This window comes from Chiloscyllium plagiosum, chromosome 9, assembly GCF_004010195.1.
Source record: "Chiloscyllium plagiosum isolate BGI_BamShark_2017 chromosome 9, ASM401019v2, whole genome shotgun sequence".
Taxonomy (NCBI): domain Eukaryota; kingdom Metazoa; phylum Chordata; class Chondrichthyes; order Orectolobiformes; family Hemiscylliidae; genus Chiloscyllium; species Chiloscyllium plagiosum.
Genome location: NC_057718.1, coordinates 35,894,659 through 35,917,184, shown reverse-complemented (window position 1 = coordinate 35,917,184; position 22,526 = coordinate 35,894,659). Strand labels below are relative to the sequence as shown.

At 41.0% G+C, this 22,526-nt stretch overlaps 1 long non-coding RNA gene across 1 annotated transcript in view; it reads left to right on the top strand.

Annotated features, from left to right (window-relative positions):
* LOC122552775 overlaps nucleotides 1-22,526 on the top strand; it is a 97,603-nt gene that overhangs the window by 66,175 nt on the left and 8,902 nt on the right. The window contains exon 2 of the long non-coding RNA XR_006312491.1: nucleotides 13,938-14,157. This is a non-coding gene — a long non-coding RNA (uncharacterized LOC122552775). The remainder of the gene's footprint in view (nucleotides 1-13,937; nucleotides 14,158-22,526) is intronic.

The window sequence follows — 22,526 nt, the reverse complement described above, 5'->3', positions numbered from 1 at the left end:
GCTAGAATGCCCCCAGTCCCTTCATCCAGATCATTAATATATAATGTGAACAGCTGCGGCCCCAACACTGAACCCTGCGGGGCACCGCTTGTCACCGGCTGCCATTCCGAAAGAGAACCTTTTATCCCAACTCTCTGCCTTCTGTCAGACAGCCAATCCTCAATCCATACTAGTAGCTCACCTCGAACACCATGGGCCCTCACCTTACTCAGCAGCTTCCCGGGTGGCACCTTATTAAAGGCCTTTTGGAAGTATAGATAGACCACATCCACTGGGTTTCCCTGGTCTAACCTACTTGTTACCTCTTCAAAGAATTCTAAAAGCTTTGTCAGGCACGACCTCCCCTTACTAAATCCATGTTGATTTGTTCTAATCCGACCCTGCTCTTCCAAGAATTTAGAAACCTCATCCTTAACGATGGATTCTAGAATTTTACCAACAACCGAGGTTAGGCTAATTGGCCTAAATTTTCCATCTTTTGTCTTGATCCTTTTTTGAACAATGGGGTTACAACAGTGGTCTTCCAATCATCCGGGACTTTCCCTGACTCCAGTGACTTTTGAAAGTTCGCAACCAACGCCTCTGCTATTTCCTCAGCCACCTCCCTCAGAACGCTAGGATGTAGCCCATTGTGGCCAGGAGATTTGTCAATTTTAAGACCTTTTAGCTTTTCTAGCACTATCTTTTTTGTAATGGCAACCATACTCAACTCAGCCCCCTGACTCCCTTTAATTGTTGGGATATTACTCATGTCTTTCACTGAGAAGACTGACGCAAAGTACTTATTAAGTTCTCCTGCTATTTCCTTATCTCCCATCACTAGGCTTCCTGCATCAGTTTGAAGTGGCCCAATGTCTACTTTTGCCTGTCATTTGTTTCTTATGTATTGAAAGAAACTTTCATTTCTAATATTACTGAATATACTTTGACAGGGTTTGGTCTGGTCCATCACACTAGTAGCTCCTATTGTTGCAACTCTGGATTACACTATTATGTAATTAGAGTTTGGACACAGTGAGCACATGCATGATGCAAGGCACTCGACTGCTGGCGAAAGCACCACTGTACACTCGAGAGCATACCTATCATAGATCCTAAACATAAAACTGTTCAAGTTCATGGTATGTTCTATAATTCATGTGTTGTAATGAAACTATGAATAGCATTGGATTCTTTAAAGTTTGTATCAATTAAATTTAATTAAGTTAAAAATCACACAACACCAGGTTATAGTCCAACAGGTTTAATTGGAAGCACTAGCTTTTGGAGAGACGCTCCGTCATCAGGTGATTTTGGAGGGCTCGATCGTAACACAGAATTTATAGCAAAAATTTGCAGTGTGATGTAACTGAAATTATACATTGAAGAATTGATTGTCTGTTAAGCCTTTCATCTGTTAGAATACAGTGATAGTTTCACTTCTTTCATGTGTAAATCACAAAACCCTTTTTTTAAAGAAAAAAAAGGAGCATCACTCCGAAAGCTAGTGTGCTTCCAATTAAACCTGTTGGACTATAACCTGGTGTTGTGTGATTTTTAACTTTGTACACCCCAGTCCAACACCGGCATCTCCGAATCATGAAATTTAATTAAACTATTCTTGGCTGAGTTGTGAAATAAAAAAATGATCTGTGTCCTCACTTACTGCACTCGCTGCTGATATAGGTCTGTCACTTTAAGAAATTGCTAATGCAGTTCCTCCTCATCAACCTCTAATTTATGTCATGCCCCTTTTCTCTTCTTCACACCTCGAAAATTCTTTTTATTTCAAGCCTTGCATTCTTCCATCACTGATTCAAGTTTTAGAATTTGAATTGAACCCCTCCACCCCCTCCCCCCACACCCTTTACTATCAGCAGTTAAATAAGCTCTTTTCTATGTTTGCTGTTAAATGTTACTGCAAATTTAGAAATAAATTATTGCAGATGGTGGAATCTGTACTGAAAACAAAAAATACTGGCAATTACAGTGAGTCATGCAGTATCCGTGGAGAGAGAGCAAGTTAACCTTTCAAGTCCAGAGCTACTGTGAAGTATGGAGGGGAAACATTTATGCAACAAATGGGGGGTGGGGGGGGGGAGAAAGGGTGTTGATAGTTCAGATTAAGTGAACCAGAATCTGTGAATGGCAGAACAACAGTATGTCTAACTGCCAGACTGGAAAGAAGAGACAGTCACCCTGGAGTGGGGAGGGAGAGGCAAAAGGACATGGTGACAGAAAATGTAACAAGTAAAACCAAAAGAAACGGAAAGAATGGGTTCACAATCTGACGGTCTTGAGCTCAATATTGAGATGAGTGCCCAGTCAGAAGATGAGATGTTTCTCCTCCAGTTTGTGCTGTGATCTGCTGGTAGATTGCAGCATGTTGAGGACAGACAAGTGGGCATGAGAGCAGGACACGGTGTTAAAACGACTGGCTACAGGAACATCGGAGTCATACTTGTGCACAGACCAGAAGTGTTCTGCAAAATGGTCATCCAATCTGCATTTAGTTTCTCTAATGTAGAGTAGGCCACATTGGGTGCAGCAAATACAATCCACAAGATTGAGGGTGGTCAGGTGAAACAGTGCTTCACCTGTTTCAGTCCTTGGATGGTGAGCATGGAGGAGATGCAAGGGCAGTTGTTGCAGATGCTAGAACTCTGAAACAAGCAAACACTGAGAATGCTGGAGAAACCAGCTGTTCCGGCAGCATCTGTGAAGAGAGTTGACATTTAGAGTTCAGTTTGACTCCAGGATTTCTGGGGATGTCTCCAGAGTTTCTGTAGTTGCAGTGGGGGAATGTCGGTGGGGAAGCAATTGCCTCAAAGTAGGCTGTGCATAAAGGACTAACAATTTCTGTGGCACAGATTTCCCTTTTACTAGAATTCCTTTGATGTGGGTGACCAAAATAGCTGCTCTGTGTCCAGTGAAAAGGAGAGCAGCTAGTCACATGCACCCAGAGACAGGATGTAAAATTGTCTACTTTTAAAGAACCTTGATGAAGAAATAAATTGTTGAGATTTGTAGATTCTGGTAGAAGCTGAAATATCATTCGCTGGAAAAGAAAATTTATTTAAATGTGTGTGATTTTATTATCATAATAGAGAAATTTACATTGCACAAAAGCGGTGACCTTATAGAGGTTTATAAAACCATGAGAGACATGGATAGGATATATAGACAAGGTTTTTCTTCCCTTGGATGGGGGAGTCCACAACTATAGGGCACAGGTTTAGGGTGAGAGGGGAACAATTTAAGAGGGACCTAAGGGGAATTTTTTTCACGCAGAGGGTGGTGCGTGTTTGGAATGAGCTGCCAGAGGAAGTGGTGGAGGCTGGCACAATGACAACATTTAAAATGCATCTGGATGGATGTATGAATAGGAAGGGTTTAGAGGGATATGAGCCATGTGTTGGCAAATGGGACTGATTAGGTTAGGATATTTGGTCAGCATGGACAAGCTGGACTGAAGGGTCTGTTTCCATGCTGTACATCTCTATGAGTCTAAAATATTTACATGGGAAGGTACCGCAGGAAGGAATGGTGGTGTTGGTAGTCGGGTTTGCTTGCTTTATCAGTGGTGTGAGAATCTATCAATCCTGCTATTCTTGTCACTGTTCCACCTTCTATTACTTTTACGCTAGATCCTTCTTCTTTAGTGTTTCATGTCTTTTACACTTTTGAGGATTTTTTTCTGAGCCTGACTGCTAAGTAAGTTTCTTTCAGGATAACAAATAGAAAATCTTTAAGTACTTTATATACTCATGTACCGTATATACTCATGTATAGGTCGAATTTTGAAGAGGTTTTTTTAAAGCTGGAATTAGGGGGTTGACGACACGAGGTATTGTTTTCGAGGGGATGAAATTTAAGCTTGGTACGAGTCAAAAATGGACAAACAAGAGCCAGATAAAATACTAAACCACAAAAGAAAAAAGAATTATGGCCATTATTGAATATTTATCAACAAAATACTGTTTCCATTCTGCCTACTATGGTAGGATGGTACAGTAGTCCACCCTGTACCCATGGGAGATATGTTCCAAGATCTACCGTGGAAGGCTAAAACTGTGGATAGGTGCGAAACCATTCATTTAAATGGGAAAATTACCTTTCTGGCAGCACCCTGCTCCCTGGTTCTGGAATGTTGCCTGTAATATGTTCGGGCCGCAGTAAACCGCAGAAACTGGACCTGTGGATATGACTGTTGCCCTGTACTGTAATAGCATTACAGTCGTTATGAAAACCTGGAATAGAGCATGATGGCTGGTGGACTGGAAAGCTGGAGTGGAGTGCAATGGGCAGGCACACTGACTCATAAATGTTGATCTGTAACTATGAAGAACTAGAGTCGACTTACACATGAGACATATGGAAAATAAGATATTTTTTGGCCAAAAATAAGGGGTCATCTTATACATGCGATTGACCTATACACAGATATATACGGTATGTTGTCTTAGCTATGGGCTCAAAGAAATTTCTTCCTTCTTTGTAAAGCTGCAGATCATTACAATATCATAGTGTATCTTTTTCTTCAATGAGGTATTTTAACTAAACAATTGAACAACTCAGTATATAGCAGTAATACATGTATGATACAGTTTGCACTATACCTATCAAGGGGAAACAATAAGCAACACCACCTAGAAAACAAACATGACAGATTCAAGATTGGAATGGGAGAAATAACAACAAACAGCAGACAGATAAAATGGACAACCAGAAGCTGCATGACCCTGTAAAAGTATCCAGTAAGTGAGGATGCACTTCATTTAGTAAGTTGCTTTATATTGAATTGTTTTGTTAAATTAATTTGATGCAAGTTTTTAAGAAATTAATGAAATAGGTTAGAGCTTCATAAAAGCTTTTGAATTATTAGCAAACCACCATAAATTGAATGAAAAGGTATAAATGAGAAGGCCGCTACATACAAATAAATTTCATATATTTATTCTGATTGATGTAATAGACAGTGCAATCCTTGAAAACCTAAAATGTGCAATTCTTAACACAAACAGGTAAACAAATTGGAAAAACTCTGTGTACTCCTGTTTCTTTAACAAAAAGGTTGATCGGTGCCATAAATATTTAAGATCTACAGTTAAAGGTGACTGAAGTGTATTGCTTGCTCTGAATGGGATTTTCAAGACACTCTGTATTACATTACTTCTTTAAACAGTGTACAAGAATTTGGGCCTGTTCTTGAATGTTGCCAAAACAAACTCATATCCATCCAGACCTGGTCACTCAAATGTTCACTTCCTATAAGTGTTGAAGGAAAGACTCTGCAGCACTCCTATATTTCAACAGCTAACTCTCCCAAAGGGTCATCATTGACGAGGGGATCCGGCACTAGATCAGTTGTCCCAGCTCAGAGCTCTACATGGAACAGCAGCAAGTGTTTAATAATGAAGACTTCAGTAAGTTGACGAAAATCAAGGGTATAGACAGTTATCTTCATCCCATTCTGGTATTGTAGTGAGTCTTAGACTATGTAACAGCAACACTTCGGAGCACTGGAAAAATTCCAGAAGCAATGTCTTGACTGCATCCTTCTGATTCAGTGAGAGGACCATTCATCAAATATTAGTGTCCATCTTGAAGGCAACTCCAGAAACATTCAAACAAAACCTCTGAACAATCAATTTCATTGGATTGATCACTTTCTGCATGGCCAGAAACTGTCTTTCCTGTCAGGTCTTGTTTTGATAAATCTCAAATAACCAATGATCCAGCAGAGAACAGAATTCTGTAAAGAGTGGCAGTATAAAAATGAAAAAAAGACAAATTTGACGATGAACATAACAGTCAAATGAATGATGCAGAATGGCAGTGTGACTTAAAGTGTGGAGTAATCTGAATCTGCTGAAAAATCATGAAAGCTATTGGTGCCAGGTTTCAGAGCAATAGAACGAATGTGGTCACCTCCAGCATGAATTTCAGATCTAATGAGGTAAAAACCAGTATACCACTCTCTCCGTGACTCCCTCATCAAGTCCACACCCCCCACCATTCCCGGCACCTTCCCCTGCAACCGCAAGAAATGCAAAACCTGCGCCCACACCTCCCCCCTTACTTCCCTCCAAGGCCCCAAGGGATCCTTCCATATCCACCACAAATTCACCTGTACCTCCACACACATCATTTACTGCATCCGCTGCACCCGATGTGGCCTCCTCTATATTGGGGAGACAGGCCGCCTACTTGCGGAACGTTTCAGAGAACACCTCTGGCACACCCGGACCAACCAACCCAACCACCCAGTGGCTCAACACTTCAACTCCCCCTCCCACTCCACCAAGGACATGCAGGTCCCCCACTCTGGCCTATCGCCCTCACCTTATCACCCTCACCTTAACCTCCTTCCACCTATCGCATTTCCAACGCCCCTCTCCCAAGTTCCTCCTCTCTACCTTTTATCTTAACCTGCTTGGCACACTTTCCTCATTCCTGAAGAAGGGCTCATGCCCGAAACGTCGATTCTCCTGCTCCTTGGATGCTGCCTGACCAGCTGCGCTTTTCCAGCAACACATTTTCAGCTAAAAACCAATATATGCCAGTATATTTTGGTCTAGTTTCATATGGGTTTCATACTGGTCTAAACCAATTTTACCCTCTGGGAAAATGGTTCAAGAACATCCTGAAGTTCTATTTTAAGTGCAGCAATGTTGACAAAGACTGCAGGGTTTTTGCTACTAGTCACTCAGAATGATAACAACTTGTCCATCAAGCTGCATCACATTTTAAGCCTCAATATCTTGATAATGAGGAGAGAAGTGACAAAGAAGGAAAGAAAAAGAAGCAAATCCTGCATTCCAGATCCCACTACGTCATGGAATACCCTGCTCCATGTGTCCAAAGATCTGAGAGTCAAAAATAAATTTGTTCAGTCAAACCTGCAGCTCATGACCCTGCTAGATATCATGCTTACATCAAGAATCTGCGACAATGAATGGCCTGAGAGAGACCCACTTGTTAGGTGTGTACTTACAGTTCTAATATCAGTGGCCTACCCCAGTGTAAGACTCCATAGATGATTTGACTATAACAAGGTAGACACAGTACTGGAAATCCAAACCTAGGAAAGTGAGATAACATGCATCAATGTTCAATTCAAGGAAAATGAAGAAATTTAAATAACTAGTCTTAGAGACTGGTCAGTCCATTAAAAGAGTTCATGACATTGACCATGCATGAACATTATTGTGAAGCAACTACTACCTAGCAAGTGGGTTGTTCCACATTCACAATCCTTTTGGGCCAGTTTATGTAGTGTTGGATATAGTATAATGATACAGGATTGAAAGGCGTAGAGCTGTGGTTTTTAAGATTCTGTTTGGGCAGGCAATGCAATATATAAACACAATTGTTAAAAAGGGGTTTGCTTAATTCATTGCCTTGAGCAAGACAAATGGGGTGAAGTAAAATTGGACCAAATTATCAAAGACAAAAGATCACAGCAGCAAGCTCAGTCAATAATCAACTTAAGCCAACAACCAAGTCCAAGGTAAGTAGGTTCCTGCTGGTCCATGATCTTCAGATATCCTAATAAAATTGAGAGAGTAAAAGGTTGGCTGTTCATTCCCTGGGAACAAACAAATCTGCTTAAACATTGAGACAAATGAAATATTCTGTGTGACATAGGCACCTCAGGTTTACCCTTGAACATAGCCTAGAGTGAAGATGGAAAACATAGCTAAAGCAATGAAGAAGGAAATGAATTATCAATCAACATATGTCAGAGATTATAGGAAGCTAAAAATTAAGCTAGAGAGGGTTCAGAAAACATTTTCCAGGATATTCCCAGGAATGGAGGGTTTGAGTTACAAAGAGAGGCTGGATAGGCTGGGACTTTTTTCACTGGAATATGGGAGGTTGAGAGGTGATCTTATAGATATTTGTACAATCATGATGGGTATAGGTAAGGTGACTGGCAGATGCCTTTTCCATAGGGTTGGGGATTTCAAGATATGGCGGCATATTTTTAAGGTGAGGGGAGAAAGACTTTAAAAAGGCATGTGGGACAACTTTTTTTACACAGAGTGGTTTGTATGTGGAATGAACTTCCAGAGGAAGTGGTGTATGTGGGTACATTTACAACATTTAAAAGACATTGGACAATAAGAAATGTTTGGAGGGATATGGACTATGAGCAGGCAGGTGGGACTAGTTTAGTTTGAGATTATCGTCGGCATGGATTGGTTGGACCAAAGGGTCAGTTTCCATGCTGTAAGACTCTGACTCTATAACTTTATAACAAAGCTGCAATGCTAGAATGGAATAGCAAAATAATTGAAAGAACATGAAAAGAATCCATGCCAGGTGTCATGTTGACAGATCAGACCAATAAAGTACTTATGGATGTATTGAACTTGTAATTCTAACGTATGTTTTGAAAAGTATGCTTCTATGGATTGTGGATGTAGTGACTGACAGGTGGAGTTCTGTGAATGTCACAATCTACATGGTCAGAGAAATTTCAAAAAGAATGACCTCTTCCTTCAAACAGGAAGAGGTAATGAGAGGCTGACTACCCAACCCCCTCACAACATGCCTGAAGACATATTTATGTTTTACCCTTCCAGAGATATACAAAAAATGGGATTAAAAACTAACTGTAATCCCTGTTCTGTGCTTGGTAGTGGCCTAACGTACTGGTTAAAAAAATCACACAACACCAGGTTATAGTCCAACAGGTTTACTTGGAAATATATGTTTTTGGAGCGCTGCTGCTTCATCAAGTAGCTAGTGGAGTAGGATCATAGGACACAGAATTTATAGCAAAAGATCATAATGTCAGATACTGATGTGATATATTGAACAAACCCAGATTGCTGTTAAGTCTCTCATCTTTTAGAATGGGTTGCAGGTCTCGCTTCATTAATATGTAAATCCCAGAATTTCTTCTGTCACATTCCTGAACTAATTTAAGATTTTATTTTAAAAAGGGTGACATCTCAGCTCAGACAATGCATTAAAGGTGAGAGGTTAGAGTCGGTCTGTATCCCAATCTTGAGTCAGACTGGTTCTATTTCCAAAGTAGGAATTTATAAAATGTCAAATAGATTATATACAATATTGACTGTCTACAGATTGTGTGCTTTTAGAACAAAATAGAATGTATCTGCAAATAAATTCTGCATTTGCAAATTCACCCATAGACTTATGTGTGTGTGTGTGTGCGCACACGCTCGCACGCACGTTTGAATGAATATATGCCTGTGAGAGGGTGTGCACATAGGTGTGAGTTTGGAGTGGGGTGTGTGTGTGCCTGAAAGAGATCATGTGTATGAAAGGGTCTCTGTGAGTGTGCGAGTATGTACGAGTGTGTGTGTATGTGTATTTTTGTGTGAGTGTATAGTGTAATGGGCCACCTGTAGTGTGACATGAACCCAAGGTCCCGGTTGAGGCCATCCTCATGGGTACTGAACTTGGTTATCAGCCTCTGCTCGGCCAATCTGCATGTTGCATTTCCCAAAGTCTGCCTTGGGGGATGGTCACCCGAAGATCCGAGGCCGAATGTCCCTGGCCGCTGAAGTGTTCCCAACAGGGAGGGAACATCCCTGTCTGGCGATTGTTGCGTGGTGTCCATTCATCCATTGTCGTAGCCTCTGCTCGGTCTCACCAATGTACCATGCTTTGGGGCATCCTTACCTGCAGCATATCAGATAGACAAAGCTGGCCGAGTCACCTGAGTACTTGCTGCAAACATGGTGGATGGTGTCCCCACATGTAATGATGGTACTTAAATCGGCATTCTGACATGTCTTGCAGTGGTTGCTGTGACAAAGTTGTACAGTGTTGTGGTCGAAGTTCTCCTGAAGGCTGGGCAGTTTGTTGTGAACAATGGTCTGTTTCAGGTTTGGCTGTTGTTTAAAGGTCAGAAGTGGGATGTATTGTTGTGTGGACTTTGGAGCTGTGAATGTCACAATTTGAAAAATTTTGCACTGTAGTTAAACAAAAGGAAAAGGTGGTTTATTGTTCTGTATGCTAACAGCAAGCCACCGGTGAAAGGAACCAGGGGAAAAGAATTTCAGTCAACTCCACAAAGCCAAGAATCTCAAAACTGAATATTCAACCACCAATATCAATGCCACCAGTGTCACCCAAAATTTTGGCCACAACATTCTACTCTGCATGAGTGGCTCAGAGACTGATAAGCACATTTGGACAAGTTTATAAATAAGAGATGTTTGCAGGGCTACGGGTCAAATGTAGGCAGGTTGGCATGGTCCGATTATGGTCGGCATGGACTGGTTAGACAAAAATGTCAGTCTCTGTACTGTAAGACTCTACTTTATGACTCTATGACTCAGTGTTTTGAATACATGAGTTTATTTAGTCTAGGATAAAGGTATCCGCAAGGGAGTGAATCCTTTTCTAATTAACTTTGTAGCAGCCAACAAAGTCGGGGCAGGTGAATTAAGAAGGGAGTTAGTTCATTTCTCCCCACCTGGGAGCTTCACAATTTGGAGTAGTCAGTTCTTCTATAGTGCAATGGTTGCGTTCTTGTGCAACCCTGTGTTATAGAAAAATTTAGAAACAGCGGTTAAAATGTTGGTGCTGTAATCGAGTTACAGCCAACACATGCTTTAAAAGTTTGTGCTGTAGAAACAGCGTCCCCAATTCGTCAATCGCATTACAGCGAATTTGTGTTGATAAAATGCACGTTATAATAAAACAACCTATATCCTGCTTGGAAAATTAATAAAATGTGGAACCTCACCCAGGGACCGATGGTAGCCCGCTATACTTGCATTGTTTTTCAAACAACAGTGATAATTTACATTTATGTTAAAATAAAACATTCCAAGTTGGTCACAGGAGCATAATTAGTAAAACTAAACAGCAAGTGAAGGAAAGAGGTACAGAAAGGGATAACCAAAAGCCTGGAAGAAAAGCTGTTTCTTAAGGAAGGCTTGAAGGGGAGATGAAGAGGCAGTGGCCGTGTGCCATATGGAGAGCAAGTCCGAGGTGTCGGATGTAGATTGATGAAGCCATAGCCAACAATGCTAGGACAGAGGCATCCAAGAGCCACAAATCAGAGCAAAGAGTTCTGGGGCTGGTCAGAGGAAATTACAGTCATAGGGAAATGATTCACACACGGGATAAACTTTTAAATTGGACATCGAAAGGGGATCCAAAACAATACAGGTGAGCAAAGATAATGGTAATGTGTGAAGAGGAGTCGGTACTATAAGCTGTCAGCATTTTGTCTACAACTTGACTTCATTCTCCCACTAGGCTTCAGAACTGAACTTTGGATTATTTTATTGTTATCAAGCTTGGATCCTTTTAACAAGATCCCAGCCAAACATTGCATCTCACTGAACATTCTGTGATATCTCATCAAGGCATTATAAGGCTGCAAGTTAAACTTCATCTTCTTTAAAGTTCTATATCTCATAAAGATTTTGATCAATAATATGTGCTGAAGAAGAACAAGGTGCGGTTTTCAAATTTTGTCACACAAAATGAAAGGGGATTTGCAAAATATAAGTTAACTGTAAATGCATGCAAAATACATGTCTGAAGAGAGATTGTGAAGGTATTACTGTGAAATGAATTTCACGTAACGTAAGAAAATTAATTTGGTGATAGACTGTTATAAGGATAAGACTCTGTTATTGATAATGGACCAATGTGAGTACAGTTTAAAGAGGCAGCAACTCAAACCGTTTTAGAAATGACATAGTCTGAGCAATTATAAAATACAAAATATGAGGGGAATCTTCCCAGGACATGAATGATATGGCCTATGGCAAGGAAGTAGGGGGAACCACATGAAAAGCTGAATGAGATCTTTCTTGATATTCAGAGTAACAAGACACAATTTCCAACTAAGTTCTGGATATTGACACAAGATACTCATTAATGAGAATCAAGAGGCCAATTTATGGATGTTATTCGTCATTCTCACTTTTACTATTACTTAATCTCCCTCATTAATGGATAGAAACTAGATGTCAAGAATTCTTGACATGAAAGTCAGAGTGGGTACCTGGCAACACTGTTTGCTCCATGGGCAGTGACCACACATATCTTAAGGACATTGCAGGAGACATATGAGAGCCTCTTCATACCACCATGGCACATCTTGGATTCCAACAGTACACTTATGCATTGTCATGCTGTATTTTGGGCTGCACTAGCACCTATCATTACAATGCTGCTACAAGGACACTATGCATGCAGGCAGAGAAACCCAGTTCACAGATTGGACTAGGCTGCATCTCAGGGTTGCTCATTTGCTGCCTTGAAGCTCACTCATTTACTGTCTACCTGGATGCTCACAGAATCCTTCTCTTTCCTTTCAGCACTTTATCCCTTCACCTCCATTTTAAAGGGTTGTGCTACTTCTGTCTCACCTTTCATTTAGTGCAGACACAGATCCATGCAGCTTGTCAGGCTTGTCTGGAGTCATCAGTAATGGCAGTAATGGATATGTTGCTGCACTGCACAGTGCTATGTCAGTCTCAGACTTACAACATGTGGCAACAGTCTATGAGGCAAACACACTGCATGTCATTCAACCAAATGCCCATGACTCAAAGTCAAAGGGCAATAATTCTCAATCAAGTCAAGGGGGACTGCTATCATTCGTGGGATGGGTGTACCATGCAGTGAGTCAAAGGGAACATCTGTGATCAGTCTGGGGGTTTGGGCATGGTCAGACATTCCCTTGGGCTAGTCTGGAGTCAGAGGTCAGTTTCATTAGAGTCCAGGGAAAAGGCCACAGTCGGTCCTGCAGGTCAGGGGATTGGAGGACCATCGGTTGGGGAGATGCACAAAGATTGCCCAGAGGCCTGGTCATTTGGGCTGTCTATCCAGTGGTCAGTGGGGTGCAGCACTTTCAGTCCTGTGGTCAAAAGAATAAGCATTGGGTGGCTATTTAGGGACATTGTTAAGATAGGGAGGTGAGTGGATTCAACACTGGAGGCAGCAATTTGGGAAGCAGAGAACATAGTGAGAATAGGAAATTTGATAAATAAAGGATGAGATGAGCCAGTACTGCATCGGAGGACGTGCGTGATAGGACAGGACCACCACTAGGACCTCAATAGAGTGGCAAAGCAGTGTGATAGTGGGCGTGATAGAGCTCAGGGGGTAAAGTGCTTGTGGACTTGAAGTAGTGGATGGGAACGTGTAGAGGTGAGGTAGAGATGGGCTGTGCAGGCAGAGCTAGGTAGAAAAGGACATGGAGGTTTTGGGGTGTGTACCTGGTGACCAGGCTGAAGCTGGCACTCAGTGTTGAGCGTGACCTGCATTGGCTTCAGGTGCTGAATGCGATGTATGAAAGGAAATTGTCTCGAGTAACACACTGAGTAGAGTCAGTGAATATTTGGTCACCAAAAGTGGAAGTTGAACTTTTGAGTGATGACAGATCCTTCAAGAGACAATTGGATCAATCATGCATTTGCAGAATGCAGGATGAGATCATTTGCAATCACATTATTGGGAAATGCATGTAATGCAAGAGATATGGAGGCATATGCCAGTTACAAGCAATGCAGTTCATAGTATTGATCCTCACAATTTGCAGATAGGTATATCTGTGAGGCAGAAGTTTGAGAGGCAACCCTAAAAGAGGCACATGTGGACTACAACACATACAGCTAATGCAAGAGCTCCTGGGCTGCACACAGGCACAGACACGATTCCTTGTCCACAGAACAATAAGCATAATGCAATATTCTCTTATAAGCAATAATGCCATCTGAGTGGAGAAGGTTTCATTGCTCATACGGCACTAACAATCACCTGTCTCTCTCACATGACTGATGATACAGTCATTGGAATAAGGTCCAATGTCAAAGTGCCAAGTCATTCATTCCATTGTCATCCTGTCTGAATAGTCAATGTCCCATTGCATGGAGATGTGCATAAAACCATTATTTGTATGTGATCCTTACATTAATAAGGACTGCTCTGTTTCTTCTGCTCTCACACAGATTCATTGTAAGTGTGACTGATAGATCCAGTCACAGCAAGGAACAGATGTCCCAACAAGCCCAGGATCAGGAGCAATGTCCAGTGGATGCCCAAACCCTCCACACAAAGATGTCGCAGCTTAAGGACCTCTCAGGCTAAGCAAGATGCACAGGAGGGTCAGAATCTTTCTCGAATCTGAGTTGAAGGGAATTATGCACTTGTTCTGAAGTCAAAGAAATAGTGAGTATAGTATGCACTTTGTTTTAGGTGTCTCAGGGATAGATATCTTACAGCTGAAAGAAATAACTTCTAGTGCATGTGCACTAGAAGGAAATTCACTGGAAGGAAACTGTGTGCAGCTGTGCTAACCTGTGTAAGAAATCCTGGTGTGGAGATACTGGTGACTCTTCTCTGGAGTTTTGGTGAGTAAAAGGATATTGCTGGAGTGAAAGGAATGGTGTGAATTTGAACTCTTTTCTGAAGACTGAAATTAAACATTTCCAACCTTTTCGTCTCGTGAATATTGTTACTGTTTTTTCTTGTTTACAACATATTTAATTATTCATTTTAAAAGTGCACTGGCACACTCTTCTGAATGTGTTTTGTAACTGACTTCCACATTTGAAAAAGATACAAAGTTAGAGTCTACCAGGCTAGGTTTTGTATTTGGATATTTGAAATAAATACCCAACAGCAGGTCAATACATCAAAGCAGTCTCTATTTTCACGAGTGATAAGATAACTCTATACCATTAGTTTTCTCCAAAAATAGAGTTTCTTGCAGTTTAGACTCTATTCTAAATGTGTTGCAGTCACAGTGGAATTTAGCACATCAGAGTGATTCAGGAGAATCACATCATTGAGGGTGAGATATCCTCCACATAATGGCATGGAGTTGGTGACAGCTTAAGCTTAGCAACTGATAATCATTTTAACTCCTTGGTTGCTGTATGGCTTGAAAACCATTTCAATTTGATTCTGAGGTCTGACTTATTCATTAATGTCAGCTGGGACCTTACCAGCCTGGATTCTGCTACCTTTCTTTATGTGCAGGATATTACTTTGGATGTCAACGATCAAGTGACCTCTGCAATTTTAGCAAAGATTCAGAAGTATCTCAGGCCTCTGTATGTTCCTAATTAAATGACCATGAGTGGAGGCATTTCTTGAATGAGCATCCCAAGTCTAAGTGGAATTCACACCGCATAAAATTTGTGAACTTAGCCAATATTCAAAATCTATTAACCCCTGGACTCACTGTCTCTGAGTTCAAAACCAAGTAAAGAAGGAAACCAGCCAAATCTTAAGTGAGTGTGAATGACTACAATCTCTCCCCACCTCTGCAGCAATGACTTAAGAAAAAAGTATATAATTGTGCAAAGATGCCTCATAGATTAAATGGCTGGATACAGTACAAAGAACAACAGAGGATGGCTAAAAGAATAATCAGGAGAATGAGCTTAAAGTATGAGAGGAAGATAGAAATCAGGGTACTATAGGTCAGCTGGCTTAATGTCTGTCATGTGAAAAGTATTGGGATTGATCATTAAGGAGCTTATAGAAAGGTGCAATGAAAAATTCAAGGTAATCAGAAAGAGCCAGCCCAGTTTTGCAAAAGAGAAATTATATTTAGCCAATTTATTGGAGTTCTTTGAATGAATAACAAATACTGTAGAAAAAGGGACACCTACAGATGTATTGTGCTTGGCTTTCCACAAGGCATTTGGCAAGTGCTGCATAAGTGTTATTTCATGGAATGAATAGAAGCTCATGAGATAGGCAGTAATATACTAACATGGTTAGAAGTCTAGCTGGCTGGCAAAAAGCAGACAAAATGCACAAATGATCTTTTACTGATTGGATGTGATTCGTGGAGTCTTGAAGAGACTTATGCTGGGAGCCTCAGGTTTTTATAATTTATACCAATAACTTACATGAGTCACCTAGAGGCATGGTAACTAAATTGGCAGATGATATAAACGTAAGCAGCAACGTATGTTGTGAAGAGGACAGAAGGAGAATGTAGATGGATTTCATTAGGTTGAATAAGTGAGCAAAAATCTAGCAGATGCAATATAATGTGAGAATATGTGAAGTTGTTCACTTTGGCTGGATGATTCAACAATCAGTGTGTTACTTAAACGGAGAATGACTGCAAGATCTTGAGGTGCAGAGAAATTTAGGTCTTCTAGTGCCTGAGTCACTAGTATTCATCTTCAGTAAGTAACTAAGAAGGTTCATGGATTATTATTCTTTATCATGAGAGAAAGTGAACATAAAAATGAAGATGTATTGGGCATTGGTGTGATAACACCTCAACTACTCTGGTCTCCTTGTTTATGAAAAAATGTAAATGATTTTGAGGCAGCTCAGAACTTGCATATCAGATTAGTTCATAGAGTCATAGAGATGTACAGCATGGAAACAGACCCTTTGGTCCAACCTGTCCATGCCGACCAGATATCCCAACCCAAAGTAGTCCCACCTGCCAGCACCAGGCCCATATCCCTCCAAACCTTTTCTATTCATATACCCATCCAAATGCCTCTTAAATGTTGCAATTGTACCAGACTCCACCACTTCCTCTGGCAGCTCAGTCCATACACGTACCACCCTCTGCGTGAAAACGTTGCCCCTTAAGTCTCTTTATAGGCTTCGCTTGGAGGTCGCCACTGATGATGTTACCTAGCCAGGTAATGAAATGGCTGGATATCAAACCTACAACTCAGCGAGCAAACCTACACCCTAAACCTCCCTCTCTTTTATCCTTCCCCTCTCAGTCTAATTGTTGAGTTCTACCTTAAAAGATGCTGAAAGATGATTGTATAAATAATTTTAAACTTTAAAAGAAATTGGGCAGTTACTGGACAAATGCTGGCATGTGCGACTAAGGACAAGTGCTTTTTCAAAGAGGCAGCACAAGTCCAGTTCTGATATCCAACATTCAATTGTGGACTTTTTAGCAACTGTATCTATAAAAGAGGCATAAGGAACTTTGGCCAACTTGACCTGTATTTCTCTAATGCAAAGATTGGGAAAATTGTAAAGGGAATAGATTTATATTTATGCGATACCTCATGACATCCCTCAAACAATTCAAAGTGCATCACATATAATTAATTTTATCCTGAAGTACAATGCATCTGTTAAGTCTATAAATTTTAAAAGCGACAATGGTCACTTAGGTACACAACTATAAAATGGCCGCTTAGGGAAGATATGGAACAATCTCCAGTGCTCAATGAGTAACTCACAGACCGAAACATTGATTAAGGTGGGAGGTGGAAGAATTTCCAAATTAAATTTCATTTCATAAGATCATGATGGCATGATTAACAAAATAGTTAGCTACACAAAAATAGTGGAACTAAGTTTCTATTTTGCTTCTCCCTACTTTGAAATTGTTATTTTTGGCATGGAATAGCATATGCATTTAACTTAAAGAAATTTAAATTTAGGTTTATCCACAATTTGAATTTCAGACTTATGAACTAGTCTGTCAGAAAATGTTTTACTACAAGCCAGCAGCTAAGTATAGTCATACCAAGACCACAAACCTTGTGGGTTTTGTTGGAAGAGGTTACAATGTTAGTTTTATGAGCTGCAAAAAAAGCTAGCAGTAGCCCATTAACTCTCCTTCAAACATCATTTGAGAAAATGTGATATTAACGCAGGCTATCAGAAAGGCAATGTCAAGGACAAAAGAGGCGCCACACAGAATATTTATAGCGTCATAGACATGTACAGTACAGGAACAAACCCATCGGTCTAACTCATCCAGGCCGACCAGATGTCCCAACCCAATCTAGTCCCATTTGCCAGCACTTAGCCCATATCCTTCTAAACCCTCCCTATTAATATACCCATCCAGTTGTCTCTTAAATGTTGTAATTGTACCAGCCTCCACTACTTTCTCTGGCAACTCATTCCATACACTACTCTATGGGTGAAAAGGTTGCCCCTCAGGTCCCTTTTATATCTTTCCCCTCTCACCCTAAACCTATGCCCTCTAGTTCTGGACTCCCCTACCCCAGGGAAATGAAATGAAGGGATTTCCTTGTAAGGGAATTTTGGAAAGGCTGAATTTGTTTGCACTGGAATTTTGAAGAGGAACGATTAATTTTATTGAAGTATATATGAATCCTGAATAATCTTGATAAGATGGATGTGGAAATAATGTTTCCTTAGGGTGTAGGTTTGCTCGCTGAGCTGTAGGTTTGATATCCAGATGTTTCATTACCTGGCTAGGTAACATCATCAGTGGCGACCTCCAAGTGAAGCGAAGCTGTTGTCTCCTGCTTTCTATTTATATGTTTATCCTGCATGAAATTCCTGGGGTTTGTGGTGATGTCATTTCCTGTTTGATTTTTGAGGGGTTGATAGATCCTAGTAGCACACAAACCCACCAACACTCTCAAACAAAAGCTAACAAACTTAAAAGACCCAGTACAACCCATGGACAAAACCAACGTCATCTACAAAATTTCATGCAAGGACTGCCACAAACACTATGCAGGACAAACAGGAAGAAAGTTAGCCACCAGGATACACGAATACCAGCTAGCCACAAAAAGACACGACCCTCTCTCCCTCGTTGCCCTAAACACGGATGAAAGAAACCACCAATTCGACTGGGACAACACATCTATCCTGGGACAGGCTAAGCAAAGACATGCCAGAGAATTCCTAGAGGCCTGGCACTCCAACCACAACGCCATAATCAAGCACATAGATCCACATATCAACCCCTCAGAAAATGAACAGGAAATGACATCACCACAAACCCCAGGAACCCCATCCAGGACAAACATATAAATAGAAAGCAGGAGACAACAGCTTTGCTTCACTTGGAGGTTGCCACTGATGATGTTACCTAGCCAGGTAATGAAACGTCTGGATATCAAACCTACAGCTCAGCGAGCAAACTTACACCCTAAACCTCAACCTGAGCTACAAACCTTCACAAACCTTGCAATAATGTTTCCTTTTGTGAGTGAGTCCAAATTAGGGGACACTTTTAAAATTAGTGGTCATCCTTTGAGGTTAGAGAAGAGGTGAATGTTTTTGACTTTGGAATACTCTGCTTCAGAAGGTAGTGGAGATGAAATCATAGTGTCATAGAGTTATACAACACAGAAACAACCTCTTTGGTCCAACTTGTCCACACTGATCTGATGTTCGAAATTACTCTTGTCCCATTTGCCAACATTTGGCCCCATAACCCTCTAAACCCTTCCTATTCATATACTCATCCAGATATATTTCAATTATGTTATTGTACCACCTCCACCACTTCCTCTGGCAGCTCGTTCCATACACACACCACTCCCTACATGAAAAAGTTACCCCTCAGATCCTTTTTAAATCTTTCCCCTCTTACCTTAAACCTATGCACTCCAGTTTTGGACTCCCCCATCCTAGGAAAATGACCTAGGTTATTCACTCTATCTATGCCCTTCACGATTTTATAAACCTCTATTAGGTCATCCCTCAGCCTGCAACGCTCCAAGGAAAAATGTCCCAGTCTATTCAGCCTCTCCCTATAACTCAAACTTTCCAGTTCCAAAAACATCCTTGTAAATCATTTCTGCACCCTCTCAAGTTTAATAACATTTTTCCTGTTGACCAGTGACCAGAATTATACATAGTATTCCTCAGCAAAGTCATGGACAGCTGCAACATGACATCCTAATTTCTGTAGTCAGTGTTCTGTCCAATGAAGGCAAGCATGCCAAATGCCTTTTTCACAAACCTTGACACCTGCGACTCCACTTTCAAGTAATAATGCAACTGCAACCCTCGGTCTCTTTGTTCGAAAACCCTTTCTATGGCTTTACCAATAAGCATATAAGTCCTGCCCTGGTTGCCTTAACAACACCTCACATTCATCTAAATTAAACTCCAACTGCCACTCCTCAGCCCATTGACCCATCTGATCAATATCAATGTACTCTGAGATAATCTTCTTCACTGTCCACTCCACCATCCATTTTGGTGTCATCTGCAATCTTAGTAACCATGCCTCCTATATTCACATCCAAGTCATTGAATAGTTTTAAAATGGGGATAGATAGATTCTTGTTAGGCATAAGAATCAAAGGTTATTGGGTGTTTGTAAGATGTGGAATGCAAAACAAAAACAGATCAGCCGTGACCTTATTGAGTGGCAGATCAGGCTCAAGGGATTGAATGGTTTGCTTCTAGTCCTAACTTGTATGCATATAAATATACAGGGTGATGGTGCAAATAAATAGCTTTCTTTATTGATACCCATGCAAGCTTGCTGCTAGTTGATTAATTTAACCATATTCTTACTGGGTAGACATGCACAAACCTTCCTTTTCAGAATACACACTTATTACAAAAGTCAGGGAAGGTAACAAGTTTTCAATTCTACCTCATCTTTGTCCATAACAATTCCAATGAATTCCAAGCCTTCGAATTAAGAAATTTCTCCTTATCTCAGTCCTCAATGTTGGCCCCTGATCCAGAAACCGCAACCTCTTGTACTAGATTTTCAGTCGAGGACAACAAAGTCTCAATATCTATCCTGTCAAGCCCTTTATAATACTGATTGTTTCAATGGGATCACTTCTCATCCTTATAGACTCCAAAGAATACCACCCTTTGCGTGAAAAAGTTACCCCTTAGGTCTCTTTTGTATCTTTCCCCTCTCACCCTAAACCTATGCCCTCTAGTTCTGGACTACCCGACCCCAGGGAAAAGACTTTGCCTATTTACTCTATCCATGCCTCTCATAATTTTGTAAACCTGAGGTCACCCCTCAGCCTCCGATGCTCCAGGGAAAACAGCCCTAGCCTGTTCAGCCTCTCCCTGTAGCTCAGATCCTCCAACCCTGGCAACATCCTTGTAAATCTTTTCTGAACTCTACCTGGGAGGAAATGGGAGCACCCGGAGAAAACCCACGCAGACACAGGGAGAATGTGCAAACTCCACACAGACAATGGCCCGAGGCAGAAATCAAACCCAGGTCCCTGGCACTGTGAGGCAACAGTGCTAACCCAGAAAAGCATCCTGAAACATGGAAATGGACTGGCAACACCGTTTGGAATATATATTCTCTGCTGCTGAGAGTAGAGTGCATCCCCCTAATAATAGTCTGCTACTGCAATTGCATTCCTTCTTATTCCCCTCACTTGAATGGCTCCCTGCTCCACAGTGTTGTAATCAGTTTGACCATGTGCTTGCAGTTTCTACTCTAACCCACATGAGCTGCTAGAATCTTAAACTTGCGAACAATTGCAGTGTCTTCTCTTCCATTGCTATCCTCGAGCTTCCCATATCTAACTTACTTACCATTACGCCATCCTGTCAGGTCATGGATCAAGTCAGTTGTACCCAGTCTTCGGATTTTCGTTGCCTCCTGGAACAAAGTGTTCAGATAACTTTTCCCCTCCCTGATGCTTTGCAGTATTCAAAGATTGGACACCAATTCATCAACTCCGAGCCAACATTCCTTGAGCATCCGGCAGTTACTAGTGATATGATATAGTGTATCATACTCATGTTCATCCAAGGCTGAAAACAGGAGGGTACATCAGGACCCAATAACCAGGGCCCACAGCTTTAAGGGACTTGCTGTACTTGAGTCAGGGCCAGAGCCTAGTTTAGGACTAAGAGTTGCTCTGGACCTCATAATTTCTATTCCTCCCTGTGTCCACCAGATCCCACATGTCACAGCTGTGACAACTCATCTTCTCTACCATCTTTCCTGTGTTTTTTTTTAAATTGTAGTAATGATAAGTGGCCAAGTGCATTTCTTCTGTCAGGATACCAATGTCTTTTTCAACATTCATCCATGAGACAAATCTAGTACACAGGACTTCACTGCAACCAGTTTATATTCCTTAATAGGAAAGAAATAAAAACATGATTACATCATTCAAGGCGACTAATGCAATACAAGAGTAAATAACGCATTGCTTCCAGAGCTTTCATGTGTGTTTTAATGTATATGTGGTGGTGTGTGTTGCCTTATGAAAGTATTAAAAAGGTGTCCTTCCTATCCCTTCTGCAGCATATTTGAGTGATTGTGTAAATTACAAAATAAATGCAAATCCTTTTTCTGTTCATTACTATTCACTAACAATGCCTGTTCACTTGCAACAAGATGTTTGCCATATGAACATTTGGATTAGGAACAGAAGGAGGTCACACAGTCCATCAAGTCTGCTCTGTTTTTCTGATTACTCCAAATTCCTCCCCATCCCAATAACAGTTCATCACTGTGCTTGAATTCTACTTGCATTGCCTTTCGATGAAGAAAGTTTCAAAGACTCATGATTTTTTACGAGGAAAGTATTCTCATCTCTGTCCCATATGGCCAACTGTTTAGTTTAAGATAGTCACAATAAGCAAGCAGTGGCAGGCATGTAAGGAGGAAATTCATGACTCTTACCAAAAATATATCGTCAGTAAGGAGGAAGAGAGGGATAAACCAACCCATGGCTAACCAAGGGTGTTAAGGAGATATTAAGTTGAAAGAAAAAGCGTATATGGAGGCCAAAGCCAGAGATAGCACTGAAGACTGGGATAAATTCAGAATCCAGCAAAGGAGGGCAAAAAAGATAATAAAGTCTGAGAAAATA